Below are 18,284 nucleotides of genomic sequence, written 5' to 3' on the forward strand. Positions count from 1 at the left end.
GACAGGAGAGTCGTGGCAGAGAGCAGGAGATGCTTTACTCGGGACAGAGAGCAGGGCTGGTGGAAGTTGGCTGGGATTTCAGGGTGGCAATGGAGCAGGAGAGTCGGCAAGGACGTGTGCGACTGGTCCTCAGCAGTTGCTTGTTTTGGGATTGGCCAGGCTAATCAGTGTTCCTCTTTTTTTTTTTTTTTTTTTTAATGAACCGTCACCTGCCTACATTTGCATGCCATTCCTCCTCATATGCATGCATGGATTGGATCGGGTGCAGGAGGAAGGTTAGTAAATCGGGTTGGGGTTACATAGGGTTCGCTAAGTGGTCAGGACTTGATTGGTGGGCTTAGTGAATCTAGTCCATAGTTGCTTCAGACTCATTTATTTCTTCAAGTTTTCCATTGATGTTTGATGATGGTTTCTTTATATTTGGTAGTTTTTACTATGTTGATTTTATGTTGAATTTTATATATGTTACTTCTCCCCCCCCCCCTTTTATAAAACAGTTTTTAGTGCCAGCCATGGTGGTGCTATAGTTTTGTAAAGAGGAAGGGGGCTGTTTGTAAGTTGCTGAAAAGTAAGCAGGGTACAAACAAATAAAAATAACTAATAAACCCAAGTTGTACCTTTTTTTTGCCAAGCCTGGTATCCTGTTTTCAACAGTGGCCAACCCAGGTCACAATCACCCGGCAAAATTCCAAGGAGCAGAGCAGATTTTATGCTGCTTATCCTAGAAATAAGCAGTGGATTTCCGCAAGCCATTTCAACAATGGTTTATGGACTTTCAGGAAATTATCCAAACCTTTTAAAAACCCTGCTAATCTAACTGCTTTCATGAAATTACATTCTTCACCAATGATTTCCAGAGTGTTTTTTTAATGTTCAATAAATTATTAGAATTTTCAAATAATAACAAATGATAAACAACATAGATTACAACAGCAGTTCTTAAAACTTGTAAAATAAGAATCTTTACCAGAAACTTCACACTGCAAGTGGTATCCCTCAGACTCTCCCTATTCTTGCTCTATCTCCCCTCTTTGGATTGGCAATGGCACCTGAAACTGGCAGCAGGTTGCAATGATAGTAAGCACAGTTTTACCAATAAAGAGAGTCAAGTGAATCTTTCACAGGTGTCTCTATGTTTAATTATATAGTCCAGGCCATGCTGGGCTTCTAAAGAGCTTTAATAAAGGTTAATATGATCATCGGGGAAAAATCACTTTCCGTGTAGTATGATTTATAAGGGCTGGGGCTCAATTTCTAATGTTGTTTCCTTTTTTTTGGGGGGGGGGAGCTTAATAACAAATAACTTCCTTTTTCTAGCTGTGTCAGGAGGTAGTGTGTTTGATAAATGAGCTTGCATTCAATGCTCTTACTTGCCGATATCCCGTACACAATGTATTAAAGTGACTTTGTGCTGTATGTTTACCAGTATATGCCATTTATCATTGTACAGCGAGGTGCAGGACAATGTACACATGGTCTTAGTGAAGCATTCCCTGAAGAACGATAACATTACAGGCTTAAAAGTGTCTTTTATGAGAGGCATTGCTTGCATTCTTTTAAACTGTCAATTTTAAACGGAAAACATGCCATCGGCCGCTATTGCATTTGTCTAGGTGAGTGAAAGGGGAAACCTGAAGCAGTAAGATAAAAACCCAGAAGAAATGAACACAAAGATCACTGGGCAAGCATTAGATGAAATTTAAAAATATATGTATTGTTATATATGTTGTATACTGAAGCCAAAAACCAAAATAAAAACATCACCATCACATAGAAATACAGAATTTTCAGGGCTTGTGTTTAATATACATTGCAAGAGTTGAGATATAAAATAGTGATTCCCAAATTTGTCCTGGGGAGAGGGGTTCAGCCAGTTAGAATTTCAGGATATCTACAATAGACGTATGAGAGATCTGAAGCACTGATTAAGGACAGCATCTGTGAACACATCGAAAACAATGGACAGCTAAAGTCGAGTCAGCATGGCTTCTGCAAGGGTAGGTCATGCCTCACAAACTTATTGTACTTCTTTGAGGGGGTAAACAGCCAGGTGGATAAAGGGAAATCTATAGACATCATTTACCTTGACTTCCAAAAAGCCTTTGACAAGGTACCACACGAAAGACTGCTTAAGAAGATATGGAAGTTTTAAGTTTTATTAGGATTTTATATACCGCCTATCAAGGTTATCTAAGCGGTTTTTACAATCAGGTACTCAAGCATTTTTCCCTCTCTGTCCCGGTGGGCTCACAATCTAGCTAACATACCTGGAACCATGGGGTGCAAGGGGAGGTCCACCGATGGATCAAAAACTGGCTGGCAAACAGGAAGCAGAGGGTTGGTGTAAAGGGCCATTACTCAGACTGGAAATGGGTCACGAGCGGAGTTCCGCAGGGGTTGGTGCTGGGACCGCTCCTGTTCAATATCTACATAAACGACCTGGAGGCGGGAACAAAATGTGAGGTCATTAAATTTGCAGATGACACCAAACTATACAGCAGAGTTAAAACCATGGAAGACTGCGAAGATCTCCAAAAGGATCTAACGACACTGGAAGAGTGAGCCAAAAATGGCAAATGAGCTTCAACATAGGGAAATGCAAGGTCATGCATGTGGGGAAAAAGAACCCGATGTTCACTTACAAAATGGGGGGATCACTACTAGGGGTCAGTAACCTTGAAAGAGACCTGGGAGTGATGGTAGACACAACACTGAAGGCGTCGGCGCAGTGCGCCGCAGCCTCAAGGAAAGCAAACAAAATGTTGGGTATCATTAAGAAGGGTATCACGACCAGGACGAAGGAAGTCATCATGCCATTGTATCGTGCAATGGTGCGGCTGCATCTGGAGTACTGTGTCCAGTACTTGTCGCCGTACCTCAAGAAGGACATGGCAGTACTTGAGGGAATCTAGAGAAGAGCAACTAAGCTAATAAAGGGTATGGAAAATCTCTCATATACTGACAGATTGAAACAGTTAGGGCTTTTCTCCCTGGAGAAGTAGAGACTTAGAGGGGACATGATAGAAACCTTTAAGATCCTGAAGGGCATAGAAAAAGTAGACAGGGACAGATTTTTCAAATTATGGGGAACCATAAGTACAAGGGAGCACTCGGAGAAATTGAAAGGGGACAGGTTTAGAACAAACGCTAGGAAGTTCTTTTTCACCCAGAGGGTGGTGGATACATGGAACGCGCTTCCAGAGGCTGTGGTAGGCACATTACAGGGCTTCAAAGAAGGTTTGGATAGGTTCCTAGAAGACAAAGGGATTGAGGGGTATAGATAGGTGTAGAGGTAGGTTATAGGGTTAGGTGTAGAGGTAGGTTATAGGGTTAGGTGTAGAGGTAGGTTATAGGGATAGGTGTTGAGGTAGGTTATAGGGATAGGAGTAGAGGTAAGTATAGGGATAGGAATAGAGATAGGTTATAGAGCTAGTCAGGGACCACTTCTCAGGCAATGGGCTTGATGGGCCGCCGTGGGAGCAGACCACTGGGTGAGATGGACCTCTGGTCTGCCTCAGCGGAGGCAACTTCTTATGTTCTTATTATCTTATATTCAGTGCAGAATCATGTCAAACAAGCAAAGTGGGAACAAACCGGGCACATGAATGGGAATTAAAGGAGCAAGTTCTTTATTAGGCGGGACTCAACAATGGCAGTGTTTTGGCAAAAGCCTTCAACAGGAGTCCAATCAGTAAATCCCCTTGTAAGGTTGAAGCTGGAAATAAGAGCTATGGGTTAAAAGCTAAGCTTCTTCAGAGCATAAGGTATCCAATATCTCCCATCATAAAGTTGACCTAGATTCCAAATACCCAAGGATTTCCATGTTTTCCAGTTTACAATAAGAACATAAGAACATAAGAAATGCCCTCACCGAATCAGACCTTTGGTCCATCCAGTCCGGTGACCCGCATACGCGGAGGCCAATCTAGGTGTTCCTTGATGGAGACCTAGGTGTTCCCTTATGATGACCATATTTAGCCGTATCCCTCAATGTGATTTGCAAGGAGGTGCGCATCCAACTTGCACTTGAATCCCATAATGGAGGTTTCCATCACAACCTCCTCCGGGAGAGCATTCCAAACGTCCACCACTCGCTGTGTGAAACAGAACTTCCTGACATTTGTATTTTAATCTCTGGATTGCAAAAAAGCGGAGCATATAGCTATTTAAACCATTTGGATTAAGTTGCCTCCCTCAGGCTTTTTTCAATGGTTACAGCTCAAGCATGCAATACGTGACCTTATTCGCTCTCATATTGGGACATGGGATGAACCTGAACTGCTGCTATTATGTTGCAAGTTTGTTTATCACAAGAAAGAGGCTTCCAACTGGCATAAAAAAATGCAACTGCTTAGAACACAGTACCCGTCGGCTGTGACGAATGCACGGCATGATGACCTAGCAATGGTTATTGATAATGATTCTTGGCGAAATATCTGGTCTCTGCCATATAAAATAACAAGTTCTGCAGCCTTATACCAATCGTCCTATTTCCTACTGCACCGAGCTTATTGGATACCTCTAAAATGTCAAGAATTCATAAAAAACAAAATGAAGATCTCTGTTGGTCATGTAAATTGTCAATAGGAACATTAAAACATATGATCTTTCACAGTGGCATACCTAGCATATGTGACACCCGGGGCCCATCATTTTTTGACACCCCCCATCTATATGAAAAATATGATTTTTAGTAACAATCTACATATCGCACAAGAGTGTACCTAGGAAAAGGCAGCATCTTAAACACTGCAATGAGCACTAGAACACCAACACATACATTGTAAAACTAAACAAGCCAGATCCTGCACAGTCAATTGATCCTGTACAGTCGATGCTATCAGAAAGCCATGTCTCTTTCATACACACAGACAGATACACCCTCGCCCAATATGGAATAATCACAAACTAAAAATAGAAATATGTAGACAAAAGTTAAACTGAACCGCCAAGAAACCAGACTCTGCATACAATGCAACGCCACAACACCACAAAAACAGTAATACATGTCCTCTAATACTGTACAAAATATAAACACAGTAGATGTACATTTGAAAAAACTGATACATAACAATCACCACTTTACAAATTTACAAATAAAAATAAAACAAATAATGAGAAATAAGAAAATACCATTTTATTGAACTAATCCCCGTAAGCTCGGTCCCCATCCCCGCAAACCATCTGATTCCATCCACACAAGCCTTGAATTGTTTTATATTGAACTTATTATATTAAAGTATAAAAAGAAACAATATTCTGTACAATTGTCAATTTATAAATCAGAGTCTTCTCCCCACTTTCTATTCCCCATTTCTCTTCAGCGTCCTCAGTCCACTCTCTCTCCACTTTCCTTCAGTGCACGCACATATACACAAGCAAGTAATTTTATATCATTTTCATTCTATTCATTCATAGAAATTAATGTCTAAATAATGCCAGTCCCATAACAAAACATGATTTTACAAAAATAATTCCCTGCACAGTCAAGCCTGCAAAGATTACTAGATGTCTTTCAGCAGCTCCCCAACCTCCCTCCCCCTTATCTTCATGGCCAAGACAAAATGATCTACCAACAATAAAATTTTAAAAACACAAAGCACACTGTACGCAGAGAAAATGTTAATTATCATTCATATTCCGTGGGTTTTCAAAGAGGTCAAGGCAGATGACTTTATGCAATGTTACCTCAGTAACAACTATACAAAAATAGATAAATATACCCCCTCCCTTTTTACTAAACTGCAATAGTGGTTTTTAGCGCAGGGAGCTGCGCTGAATGCCCAACACTGTTCTTGACGCACATAGGCTCCCTGCGCTAAAAACTGCTATTGTGGTTTAGTAAAAGGGGGCCATAGTGCAAAATATAGACAGCATATGTAAATTCTCAAAACGGACAAATTTTGATCACTAAATTGAAAATAAAATCATTTTTCCTACCTTTGTTTGGTAATTTCATCAGTCTCTGGTTGCACTTTATTCTTCAGACTGTTCTTCCAATATTTCTTCCCTTCTTTCAGCCTCCTGTATGCGTCCTCTCCTCCAGACCTCATTCCGTCCCCCAACTTTTTCTTTGTTTCATCCTGCCCCCTTCTTTCTTTCTCTCTCCATGCCCCCTTTCTTTTTGTATGTCTGTCTTTCTCTCTCTCTCTCTCTCTGCCCCATTTCTTTCTTTCTTTCACCCTGCCCCCTTCTTTCTCTCTCTTCGTGCCCCATTTCTTTCTTTCTTTGTTTCACCCTGCCCCTTTCTTTCTTTTTCTCTCCGTGCCCCCTTTCTTTCTGTATGTCTGTCTTTCTTTCTTCGTACCCCATTTTTTTCTTTCTTTCTTTGTTTCACCCTGCCCCCTTTCTTTCTTTCTTTCTCCCTGCCCTCACCCATGCCACCACCATTGGGAAACATGCTGTTGCCACCGCCGCCGGGGAAAGGCTGCCACTGCTGCCATCGAGAACAGGCCTGCTTTTCTTCCCTGCGGGGCTGACCAACTCTCGCCGCCCGACATCAATTCTAACATTGAAGAGGACGTTCCGGGTCAGCCAGGCAGTGATTGGCTGGCCCAGAACGTCCTCTCCGACGTCAGAATTGACGTCGGGTGGCAAGAATTGGTCGGACCCACGGAGAAGAAAAGCAGGGAGGGAGAACTTGGTGCCGGCCTGTTCCCGATGGCGGCAGTGGCAGCCTTTCCACGGTGGCAGCCTATTCCCTGGTGGGTGGCCAGTTGTGCACCCCCTTGGGGCTTGCACCCGGGCGGATTTTCCCCCCCATCACACCTTGGTACGCCACTGATCTTTGAGTGCCCTTTATTGAAAGATTACTGGAATCAGATATGGAACCACATACTCTCTATAGTAGGCATCTCAATTCCACTATTTTATTAATTTCTCATCACCAGCGTTAATGCATTATATTTGCCCTTGTCTTTGGAGATGTCTCAGTTAGTGTAATTACTCATATTAATTGCACTTTGTATAATCTTTGCAAATTGGAAAGATTTCTCCAATGTTTCTTACCATGAATGGTGGAACACTGTTTGTCTGTATGCCCGCTATGAAAGAGTTGCAGCTCAACGTAAAAACTCAACCAACCTAGATTTGTCTCGCCTATTTACAGTTTCCACTGAGTTAGATCATCATATTACACCACATCACACAAAATATAAATAATTATTACACAGTCTTGAGCTGTGTCACGGATGTATGGACAATCCACAAATGAGACTTAAGACATGATGACACTTGTGCTATTCCTTTCTTATCTTACATGTGCCTGACCTGTTTGTTTATAAGATTCTTTTTAATTTTATTATTACTTTGTTAGTCATCGACTGCAACTAGCTTCATTATGCTGGTATATTTGTATCTGTAATTGGTCAATAACTATATGTAAGTTTAAAACTTTAATAAAGAAGATTAAACTTTAAAAAAAAGCTTCTTCAGAGCAGCAAAGTAGCATGTGCTTTCAAATTGAGAGATCTGAATTTACTGTCACCATTGCAAGTAAATTTATCTCAAGCATATTCAGTGCAGAAGTCATGAAAAACATACTGGCTAGGGGCTCCGCAGGACAGGCTTGGGAACCATTGAAACAGACCAATATAAAACTCAATATTATTTAAAAAAATTTATTTTAATTGCAATAAACAGAACAATTATAATTTCAAATTTCAAGGACCTATTATAAAATGTCATGTAATTTGGCTAATTCAGTCTGCCGTTTTTTAGCTGAATTAAGTCTATCATTTTCAATTTAATATTAATCAAAATAATAGTGGTGAAAAGTATAATCTAAATTATTAAAGAAGAAAAGACAATTTAATCATGAATTTATAAGACATGTAATTTTTCGGCAGACTGAATGGACCATTCAGGTCTTTTTCTGCTGTCATTTACTATGTTACTATGGGCCTCTTCTATCAAACTGTATTAGTGGTTTGTAGGGTGGTGAGCCGCACTGAATGGCCCATGCTGCACCCGACGCTTATAGAGTTTCTATGAGCGTTGGGAGCAGCGCGACTCTCTGCGCTAAAAACTGCTAGCACAGTTTGATAGAAGAGACCCTATGTAAATTCCTTTAGCCATTACACACGTCTTCTCTCACTTCCTATCCATAGTCTCTATGTGCATATCTATGTATGACCTTTTTGGATCCCTTTTAATAAAGTGCAATAAGTAGTTGCCATATCAGGACAGGTAAAACTTTCCAGATGTTCTCTCTGTCACATTCATAAGAACATAAAAACATAAGAATCACCATACTGGGACAGACCGAAGGTCCACCAAGCCTGGTATTCTCGTTTCAACAGTGGCCAACCCAGGTCACAATCACCTGGCATGATTCCAAGGAGTAGAGCAGATTTTATGCTGCTTATCCTAGGAATAAGCAATGGATTTCCCCAAGCCATTTCGACAATGGTTTATGGACTTTTAGGAAATTATCCAAACCTTTTAAAAACCCTGTTAAGCTAACTGCTTTCACTACATTCTTCAACAATGATTTCCAGAGTTTAATTACACATTGAGTGAAGAAATATTTTATTTGGTTTGTTTTAAATCTAGCACTTAGTAGTTTTGTTGCATGCCTCCTAGTCCTAGTATTTTTGGAAAGAATAAACAAGCGACTCACATCTTCCCTTTCCACTCTACTCAGTATTTTATAGGCCTCTATCATATCTCCCCTGAACTGTCTCTTCTCCAGGTTGAAGTCATCTCTTCTCCTTGTAGGGAAGTCATCTCATCCTTCTTAACATTTTTGTTGTCCTCTGTTCCTTGTATCAAAAACCATACTGGCATCTCTGTGTTTGACTGGTCTTGTAGCCATGCAACTGTTATATCCCTCCTGAGGAAGCATCTTTTTTGCAAAACTCGAGTAGAGGGAATGCAATGATTATAGAGATGCACAAGTGGTAACATAATATTTATTGGAATCGGTGAAGCAGAGAGTTGCATATGAAGGAACACCCGTGCCAGTGTACAGCTAAGTAAGATTGTTTTCAACTCCATTGCCATTATTAAGAACAGTAGGAGTGGTCAGGGACTGATAAGAAGCTATGTTGGTCCCTTGTACAACCTCTACTTAATATCACTATTAGAGCAGTTAAGTGGTGGGACTAAACACTTATCACTATAATTTATGCATTTTTAATTGTTTATGTGAGGAAGGTGGCTATGAGATCAAGTACTGAATGAGTATAAAGTACTCCCCCAATATTCACGGAGATTCCGTTCCAGAACACCCCGCAAGTTTCAAAAAAACGTGAATACGTTTTTTTGCCTATCAAAAGGCAGGAGAGGGCAGCTGGAATGCCGGCGAGTGAAGAAAATCACTCACAGTATGCTCCAACTGCCTCTTCCTGTTACTAAAGTAAGGCTACACCAATCAGGAGCTGCTTTGACATGCAGCTACTGATTGGTGTAGCCCAATTTTAGTACAGGAAGAGGCGGTCGGAGGATACCGCAAATTAGTGAGTCCGTGAACCACGAACCGCAAATTTGCAGGGGAACACTGTATCTTGTGTTGGTAGAGCACTTGAATATTTATTAATGAAAAGCATAAGTAGCTTCTTTTTCAGACTTAAATTTTACATGAGTCAAAAAAGGGGGTTAAGAAATGGGTGGGTCATGAGCAGATTAGAAGCATTACTTTAAGTTATGCACCTAATTGTAGAATAAAGGCATTTGTGCCTACATTTAGGTGCAGGCATTTGCTAAGTGCTAGTCTATAAACTGCATCTAATTGTAAGTGCGGGTTATAGAAGAAGCATATTGCAAATTTTGGGGTGCCATTACTGGTGTAATAAGGGGGTGGGGGCCAGGGGGTGGTCTGCCCTGGGCATCATATTGGTGGGTGCACCGTCATCCCTCCTCCCCCATCTCTTCCCATTCCACCCCTCCCCATACTTCTTGTTGAAGTTGTTGTTCGTGGCGGTCAACAACGTGCTCCTCGTGACCTCGTCGGCTCTCCGGCTGACATCATATCTGGGTGACACGCATAGGAAGTGACATCAGAGGGAGAGCCAATGGGGTCATGAGGAGCACGTTGTTGACTGCTGCAAGCAACAAGTTCAACTAGAGAAGGGAAGGGAAGGAGGGGTGCGTGCGACAGGTGGGATCAGGCAAGGAGCGTGGGGGCGGAGATGAGGGCGGGGGAGGGGTGCTACCACCCTGGGCACCTCTTACCCTTGTTACACCACTGGGTGCCATATATAGAATTTATCCCTAAAAGCTCAACCTGCAGTTTCAGATGGCAAGAGGGATTAGGGCTAACCAGTAAGAAATGCCACTAGACCAGGGGGTCTCAAAGTCCCTCCTTGAGGGCCGCAATCCAGTCGGGTTTTCAGGATTTCCCCAATGAATATGCATGAGATCTATGTGCATGCACTCCTTTCAATGCATATTCATTGGGGAAATCCTGAAAACCTGACTGGATTGCGGCCCTCAAGGAGGGACTTTCTGATCCCTCCACTAGACTTATGCAATGCTGTGCAGATGCACATACGACAGAGCCCCATGGCACACACACAGGACAATCAGAAGGCTATGAGAAATACAGATTAACTAAGCAGTTATGACATAAGGGAGAGCCAAAGTTGAATATTTAAATGCAGTTTGTTGAGAAAGGAGGGTTTTTAGACTGACTTTGAATATGACTAAAGAGGAAGCATGGTGCACTAACTCAAATTAAAGACTCTTCTTTTGAGACAATTTTCTCCACTGACAAGTAGCTTTCTCCAACTCAAAGGTCTCCCCCTCATCCAATGTAATCTGTACTTCCAATGTTTACTTATCTCTTCCCTGTAGAAGACTCTTCACCATCTTCCTCCCCTCCTCCTGTTTACTGTCTCCTTACTCCTTAATTTTTCTTTCTATTTTATCACTTGAATTGTACATCGCCTTAAAACCTATATAGGCATAGAGCAACTCACAAATTGTAGATTAGATTAGACTCAGATGATGGAGGTGATGGATGGTGATTGAGGAGAGCTAATAGAGACTTTCCCAATGAATGGAGTTCATGAGGATTTTTGTAGGCAGAGAAGGAACTGCAGAGTGAATGGATTTCTAAACAAAGAAGGAAAAAAAAGTTGGCAGATTATGAGCAGTTTGTGAGGAATTTCAGGAGGATATGGCAGAATAGATCTTGAAATGACAAATGAAATTCAAAGTACTGCGAGGCTGCTACTGCTACAGGTCACAACAGCCATATTTGGGAAGCTGCCACAAAAGGCTGGAATGAGTAGGCATCTCTCCTGCCCATTTTCCCCCACTGGATCACTAGAGAAATTGGCAAGTAAGTCCACTGGCACTGGGGGGGAGAGGACATGCATTTCTGGGGGGTGGGGTTGAGTGAAGACAGGGGGATCCAGAGGTATATCTTTTATTGTTTCCTGGAGGGTGGGAGGGAGGGGGAGCAGGCATTGGAAGGGGTCCCATATAATTATGCAGGTCCTGCCAGGAGTCAGGACCCATCCTTTCTGATCAAACAACACTATCCAGGTGGCATTAAACTGGTAGGGATGCAAGGAATGTACCTTTTAGTAAGTGCTATGATCACCTATTTCAGTGGTCTCAAACTCGCAGCCCGCCAGGTACTATTTTGAGGCTTTCGGTATATTTATCATAATCACCAAAGTAAAATAAAACAGTTTCTTGATCATAAGTCTCTTTAGCTATAAATTACAATATTATTATTAAGACTTAGACAAAAGGAAAAATTTATAAAGTATAAAGAGTTTTACCTCATGCAAAATTGTCATTTCTTTAATAAGACATTAACTATTTTTTCTGAAGCCCTCCAAGTACTTACAAATCCAAAATGTGTTCCTGCAAAGGGTTTGAGTTTGAGACCACTGACCTATTTAGATGAACAGAGAGAAAATATTTAGATATTTAATGTAATATAGGCATAGTAAGTTTTACAAAATGTTAGTTAAAGTGTTCCAGGAGAAAAATAAGCAGACATCATCTGCACGATTCTCTTCAAATTGTTTAAAAAGCACACAAATCAAAAGCTCAGAGCAAGAGCAGGAATACAAAAGGATTAGTGAGTGTGTGCAGGACTCAGTTGATTATAGCTGTCACCTGGAAAGATCAGATTGGATAAGAACTGAGGCTAAGGCTTAGCTCGGAGGTCATGCTATAAACTCAAATTTCACTTAAGGCTTAGTGTAAGGTCTGATAATAATCTTATCTTAGAGACCTGTATCCCTGCACCATAATTCATTTTCACCTCATCAGTATTCTAGCAAACTGCCTTTAACACTTGAGGATAGCACTAGGCTCCCAATGGCTTGTTTTATACAGTGTGGTACAAAGATGGCAGCTCAGGCCTTATATAAAACATGCTTTGAGCCCTGTTTCATAAAGAATGTGTAGACTGGAACTGAGACATCCAGAATGAGACAAGCTCAGTTCCAGCAGTGTTTTACAAAAGGATCTGCCAACACATTTGTTACATTAATTGGGTTTTCTATTCTGCCTTTACCTATTCAGTTCAGGGTCGAACTGCAAGAGGTTGGGTCAGTTACCCAGGAAGTTACAATGGACAGTTTGACATGGACATTCAATAGTTCAAGTAGATCAGTACAGGTCATAGTTACAAATACATAGTTACAGGTGCAAGTAGGTCATCATTGGCTGTTCGTTTTGTTTCAGGAGTTGATTCAGTTACTTCAGGGTTGGCTCCCTGTCTTGATAGAGAAATACATTTAAAAGTTTTCTGAACCTAAGATAGTGGTTCCAAGATTGTAATGTAAGTGGTAGTTGGCTCCAGCATTTTGCTAATTGATATTGGATGGATAAGGTAATTTGCCTGGTAGACTTTATATTGTTGCATGCTGTGAATTTTAAGTGGAATAACTTTTGGAGGCACCCTGGAGTAGGGTGGTCAACTCTGTTAGGTAGTTGGGGGCATTCCCTCTTAGGATCTTAAAGGCAATGATGCCTAATTTAAACTTGGCCAGCCTTTTTTAAAATGCATACTAGAATGAATGTGTGTTTGCTACCAGGTGCAGTTGGATCAGCCATTTTCCAAATATACAATTTGGAAAAACTAATGGCATGAACCCAACATCTTCCAAAAGGAGGTGTTGGAACTTGCATATGGAATTGGCAATTTTGCAACTTTTCACGCGCAAGTGCTAACATGTCCACATGTGTGCTCCATGTTATAAACCTACACCTGGAAGTACTGCCAATTAGACTGTTTTGACATGATTTCATTTTGGAAGTGGACAAAAGCTACCTTGGATTAAGGAGCAGGACCCCTCCCCCCCTTATCCCTTGTGTAAAACCCTGGCCGAAATGAGTGCTTTCGTTAAATATATATGTGCCATTGAGCAGGTGTAAAAGCAAATGCGTAACTTTTTCCCCACGTCTATTCCCTTTTCAGACAGTACCAGGAGCAGGAGACACTTCATTAAACTAACTGCTAATAGACTTACAACTAATTTCAGTATTTTTTTCAGGCAGCTTATAATTAAACTATGGAATTATTACCTGAGGGTGTGATTCATGCCAATACCATGGATAGGTTTTAAAAAAGGTATGAGCACATTTCTGAATGACAGTTTAGCCAAATTTAACTGCTAGGAGCTGGGAATGGACAAAGCTATCTGAGCAACTGATAATGGCTACTTTTCAAGACAGGATGTTGAGCACTAATAAACCACTGGTCTTATCCAGCACAGCATTTCTTATTTTTTTAATCTAATGTTAAACATAGAAACATGACAGCAGATAAAGGCCCGTCCAGTCTTCCTATCCGCAGCATCCACTATTTCCACCTCTCCCTAAGAGATCCCATGTGCCTGTTCCACGCTTTCTTGAATTCAGACATAGTCTTTGTGTCCACCACCTCTACCGGGAGACTATTCCATGCATCTACCACCCTTTCTGTAAAAACGTATTTCCTTAGATTACTCCTGAATCTATCACCTCTTAACCTCATTCTATGCCCATTTGCTATGGTTTCTTTTCAATTGAAAGAGATTCACCTCATGTGTATTTATGCCACATACAGTAGGTATTTAAACACCTCTATCATATCTCTCCTCTCCCACCTTTCCTCCAAAGGATACATATTGAGATCTTTAAGTCTGTCCCCATACACTTTATGATGTAGACCAGTGTTTCTCAACTTCTTCAAGCCAAGTACCCCCTAAGCTAAACAATAACCAACCAAGTACCCCCACCCAAGCGTTGCACCAGACCCGCCCAAGCTCTGCAGTTGTATCCTTATGCACACAGATGCTCATAACATTAACAGACTCTTGCATACACGATGTACATGTCATCTATTCTAGTGTATACTTATGAAGGAAATTTTAAAAAATAAAGTAAAATTCAGGAATCTTTCATGGCACACCCAGAATCTTTTTGGGGCATACCACTGTGCCATGGCAAACAGTTTGAGAGTCACTGGTATAGTATCTGAGAAGATGTTGCAGGAAAAAACATGAGGAATTGCCCTTTAGAGACAATTTTTCAGGCATCCACTCCAAGGCATTTTTATAATTGTCAGCTTTGTCACTTCAGATAGCAAGGATAGAAACAGCAAAACAGGGTGAAACGTCAGCTCACGGGAGGAAGGAATACAGCCCAATATTGGAAATTCCATGAGGTTCCCATGGACTAACCCACAGATTCTATTGGGCATGGAGCCCAGATGTATACATCAACTAATTAGATAACTGGGTACTAAAAAGCAATTATTGGAATTAGATTTAATTGGTGCAAATTTAGGATTTATGCATGCATCTGCCTGTGCACTATTCTAGAATTCTGCACCAAAAGGTCTTGTGTGCAACTCAAAAGGGGACATGGCTGGAGGAGGAACATCAGGATTTACAACTGGTTTCAGCAAGTGTTAAGTCCTTGCAGGATTAGAGTTACTAGACATCTGGGAAAACCCAGACATGTTCTCTTTTTAGACGACTATCCAGGTGTCCGCACAGACTTTCCAAAACCCAGCAGTTATCCGGGTTTTAGAAAACTCTGGCCATGTGTAGAGGACCTTTGAGCATGTGCTGATGATGTCATACATGTCCACGCATGCTTGAAGGCCCCCGGATATGGCCTGGAGGTCAGGAATAATGAGATGAGGTTTTTGGGGAGCGGGGATTGGGGAAGAATGGGCAGGGGCTTGGGGCGGAATGGGATGGGATGAAGGCAGAGCGGGACATGGGTGGAGGTAGAACATGGTGGGGCTAGGCATCTGGGATTTCAACAAGAAAAATATGATAACCCTATGCAGGCTTGCACCCAAAACTGAGTGTGTGGGAATCCATGCTAAGTGCTGTTCTTGAAAAGGCATTCAACTTGAACTGCTCTTTATGGAATAATGTTTGGCGTGGATTTTTCCCAGTGTCTATTTTTTAATTAATAGAATCTCCCCCCTCATGAAAATAGTGTACTCTTTGCTTAGATGTGTCCTTTGAATTTGGAAACCACTACCTATTTTCAGGATTGTACAAAAAGGCTGTGTCCTAAACAAATGTATCCTTCAAATGATTTGTACTTATAAATAAAATCAGTTCAGTTAGGCTGATATTGGTTGTAATTTACAATGAGTTAGGTTTCACCCATGGTGCACTTTACCATCTGTGGGGAAACCCGGCCTTTCCACCGGGAAAGGAATCAAGAGAATATTTGTCCTGGAGAGGGAAAGGAGTTACAAGTTTAGAACATATTTTGGGGGATGATGGGGAGCTGTTGGCATGTGCAGATTTACTAGCTAAGGTGGGGGACACCTGGGGAGCACAGTTTGCATGTCATCAAGTAAAACACTATGTGGATCCATCGACAGAGCACAATTGAGTTTGCATTTGGGGTCCAGGCTGCGGGAGTTGTTTGCTCGAGAGGAGGGGACGTCCCTTACGGTCTCTAGCATTTATGCTAGTTTGCAAGATTTACAACCTGCCAGGGACTACCAGAGCATCAATGGTAAATGGGAAAAGGAATTGCAGATTAATCTGGGACATTGAGACATGTAGCCCGTACTTTGAGGGCGACGCCTGGGATGACCCAGTGTGCTTGGTTGCTGGAAACGTATTATAGGGTGACCTTGTGTGCTTATTACACTCATACACAGATGTTTTATAGTGGAGGTCTTCTTACACCACTATGTCATAAATGTGGGATGGGGGTCATACTTTGGGACATGCCTTTTGGTTCTGCCCCATTATTCAGCGCTTCTGGAGGTGTATAATTTCTTATATGTCAGGGTTAATTGGGAGAGTCTTACGCAGTACCCCGGACCACTTTTTCTTGGATTTTCCAGAGGCTTTTGGCCATTTACCTAGGGGACATTGAGCTTTGTGTAGGAAGATGAGTTTACTGGCCAGGAAATGTATTCTTCAGTGCTGGTCGGTTCTGGACCCTCCGGCATATTGGCACTGGCGGAACTAATTGCATCAGTTGGTCATTTGGGAGGCGTGAGATGCCGGTGGGTCTAGGAAACGAAAGATGTTGTTTTTGAATATATGGAAGACTTATCTGCAAGTCTTACATCCTAAGGGTCACAGTGCGGTTTTAAAAATGGGTGTCCTAATTTGTTAGTTAGTTGGGTTGGGAAAGTAATGGTGAGTACTGGTGGGGCGGGGTGGAGAGTATCATTAGGAATGGGGGGAAAGAAGGGGTTTAAGGAGGGGAAATGGGGTGTATTGAAGGTTCTGGCAATTAGTCAAAGATAGGATAAGTGGTTCAGGTGGGGGTAAGGGGTGGTGTGACATTTTTGGATTTCATAAGAGTACAGGACATAGGAGTACCTTTCCACCCTCATTAATCTCACTTGCCCTATGTAGAGAAGGAAGGGGAGGGAGTTTGGTTGATGTTACTCTTTTATTGTATATGCTTGTTCTATTATTATTTGCACTGTGCACCTTTGGGTTGCGCTGGTGTTGTATTTGCTGTGTTTGCAACAATAAAAATTGTTTGAACCTAAATTAAAGTACAGGAAGTTCATCAAGATGATTCCCATGATCCCATGATTAAACTATTATCGTAAAAGAATGAACATTTAAGATTGCAGATATTTAAATAGTTAAATATTCCATCCACTGTTCTACTAAATTTTGAAGATCTTGGACTAATGATTACCAGGGTACATTTTCTCTTTCTCAGCCAACAGACATAAGAGAAGTTCACACTCAAATTTTGTCTCCCCTCTAGTTAGAGTATGTAAATTCAAAAGACATCATCATCTCCTCTCACACCAGGCAGCATTATGGGGTAAAGATCTAGAACAATTGCTTACGTCTACTTAAGGGGAATTTAGGAAACGCCTAAAAACATATCTGTTCCTAAAGTATTTAGGCAACTAACCTCATCCCACAATAACTGATCCCTAGAGTTGTTAATCACTAGTTTCTAACTTTGCTAATTCCACTCAACTTGTAGCATCTTTCAATCAATGTTAACCGGCAGAACATTGCTAAATCCATTCAAACTGTAACATCTTCTAATTATTGTAAACCGCATAGAACTTCACGGTCCTGCGGTATATAAACTGTTATATTATTATTATTATTATTTTATTCCTATGGGCCTTGCAGCAGATAATATGTGCTAATTGTCAGTAAAAGACCCCCTTTATGCACAAGACTGCTGTTTGCAGGAAAAGTATCGTGTGGGACATGGTGGAAGTGTGTGGCACAGTGGTTAGAGCTACAACCTCAGCACACGTTGTTTCTTGAGACTCTGGGTAAGGCACTTAATCCCCAATTTGCCCCAGGTACATTAGATAGAGTGTGAGCCCACCGGGACAGATAGAGAAAAGTATAAAATTTTGTGTTGTATCTTGTGACATCTGAAAAAAAGGTAGATCTTTTCAAAGACTGCTCAATCTTAATGAGTTCATGATGAAACAATGGAAAAAATGAACAGGTGTTCGGGCCTTAAGTATCGCAAACAAGCCAGGTTTTCAGGATATCCTTAATGACTATGCATGAGATAGATATTATCTCCATTGTATGCACATTCATCAAAGATAAGAGAAAGACATGAGAAACGATGCATCATCAGAAGGGAAAATGTTTGCATTAGCAGTAAGTCAGGATTGGTAAAGATAAATTCAAATTCTATAATACGAATATGTTGGTGAATGTTCCAGTCTTAACATGCTATCTTCTATTCAGACCTGTCTGTGCCACTTGAAGCCTGAACTCCTGCATCTCTGAATTAGACAATGTACCCCATGCTTGGTCAGTCTTCAAAGAGTTACTTAATTCCATTAAGAAACAGGATGTGAGTGGGACTGAAACATAAATGAAATCTCTCTGAAAAAGTCCTTT

This window comes from Geotrypetes seraphini, chromosome 1, assembly GCF_902459505.1.
Source record: "Geotrypetes seraphini chromosome 1, aGeoSer1.1, whole genome shotgun sequence".
NCBI lineage: Eukaryota > Metazoa > Chordata > Amphibia > Gymnophiona > Dermophiidae > Geotrypetes > Geotrypetes seraphini.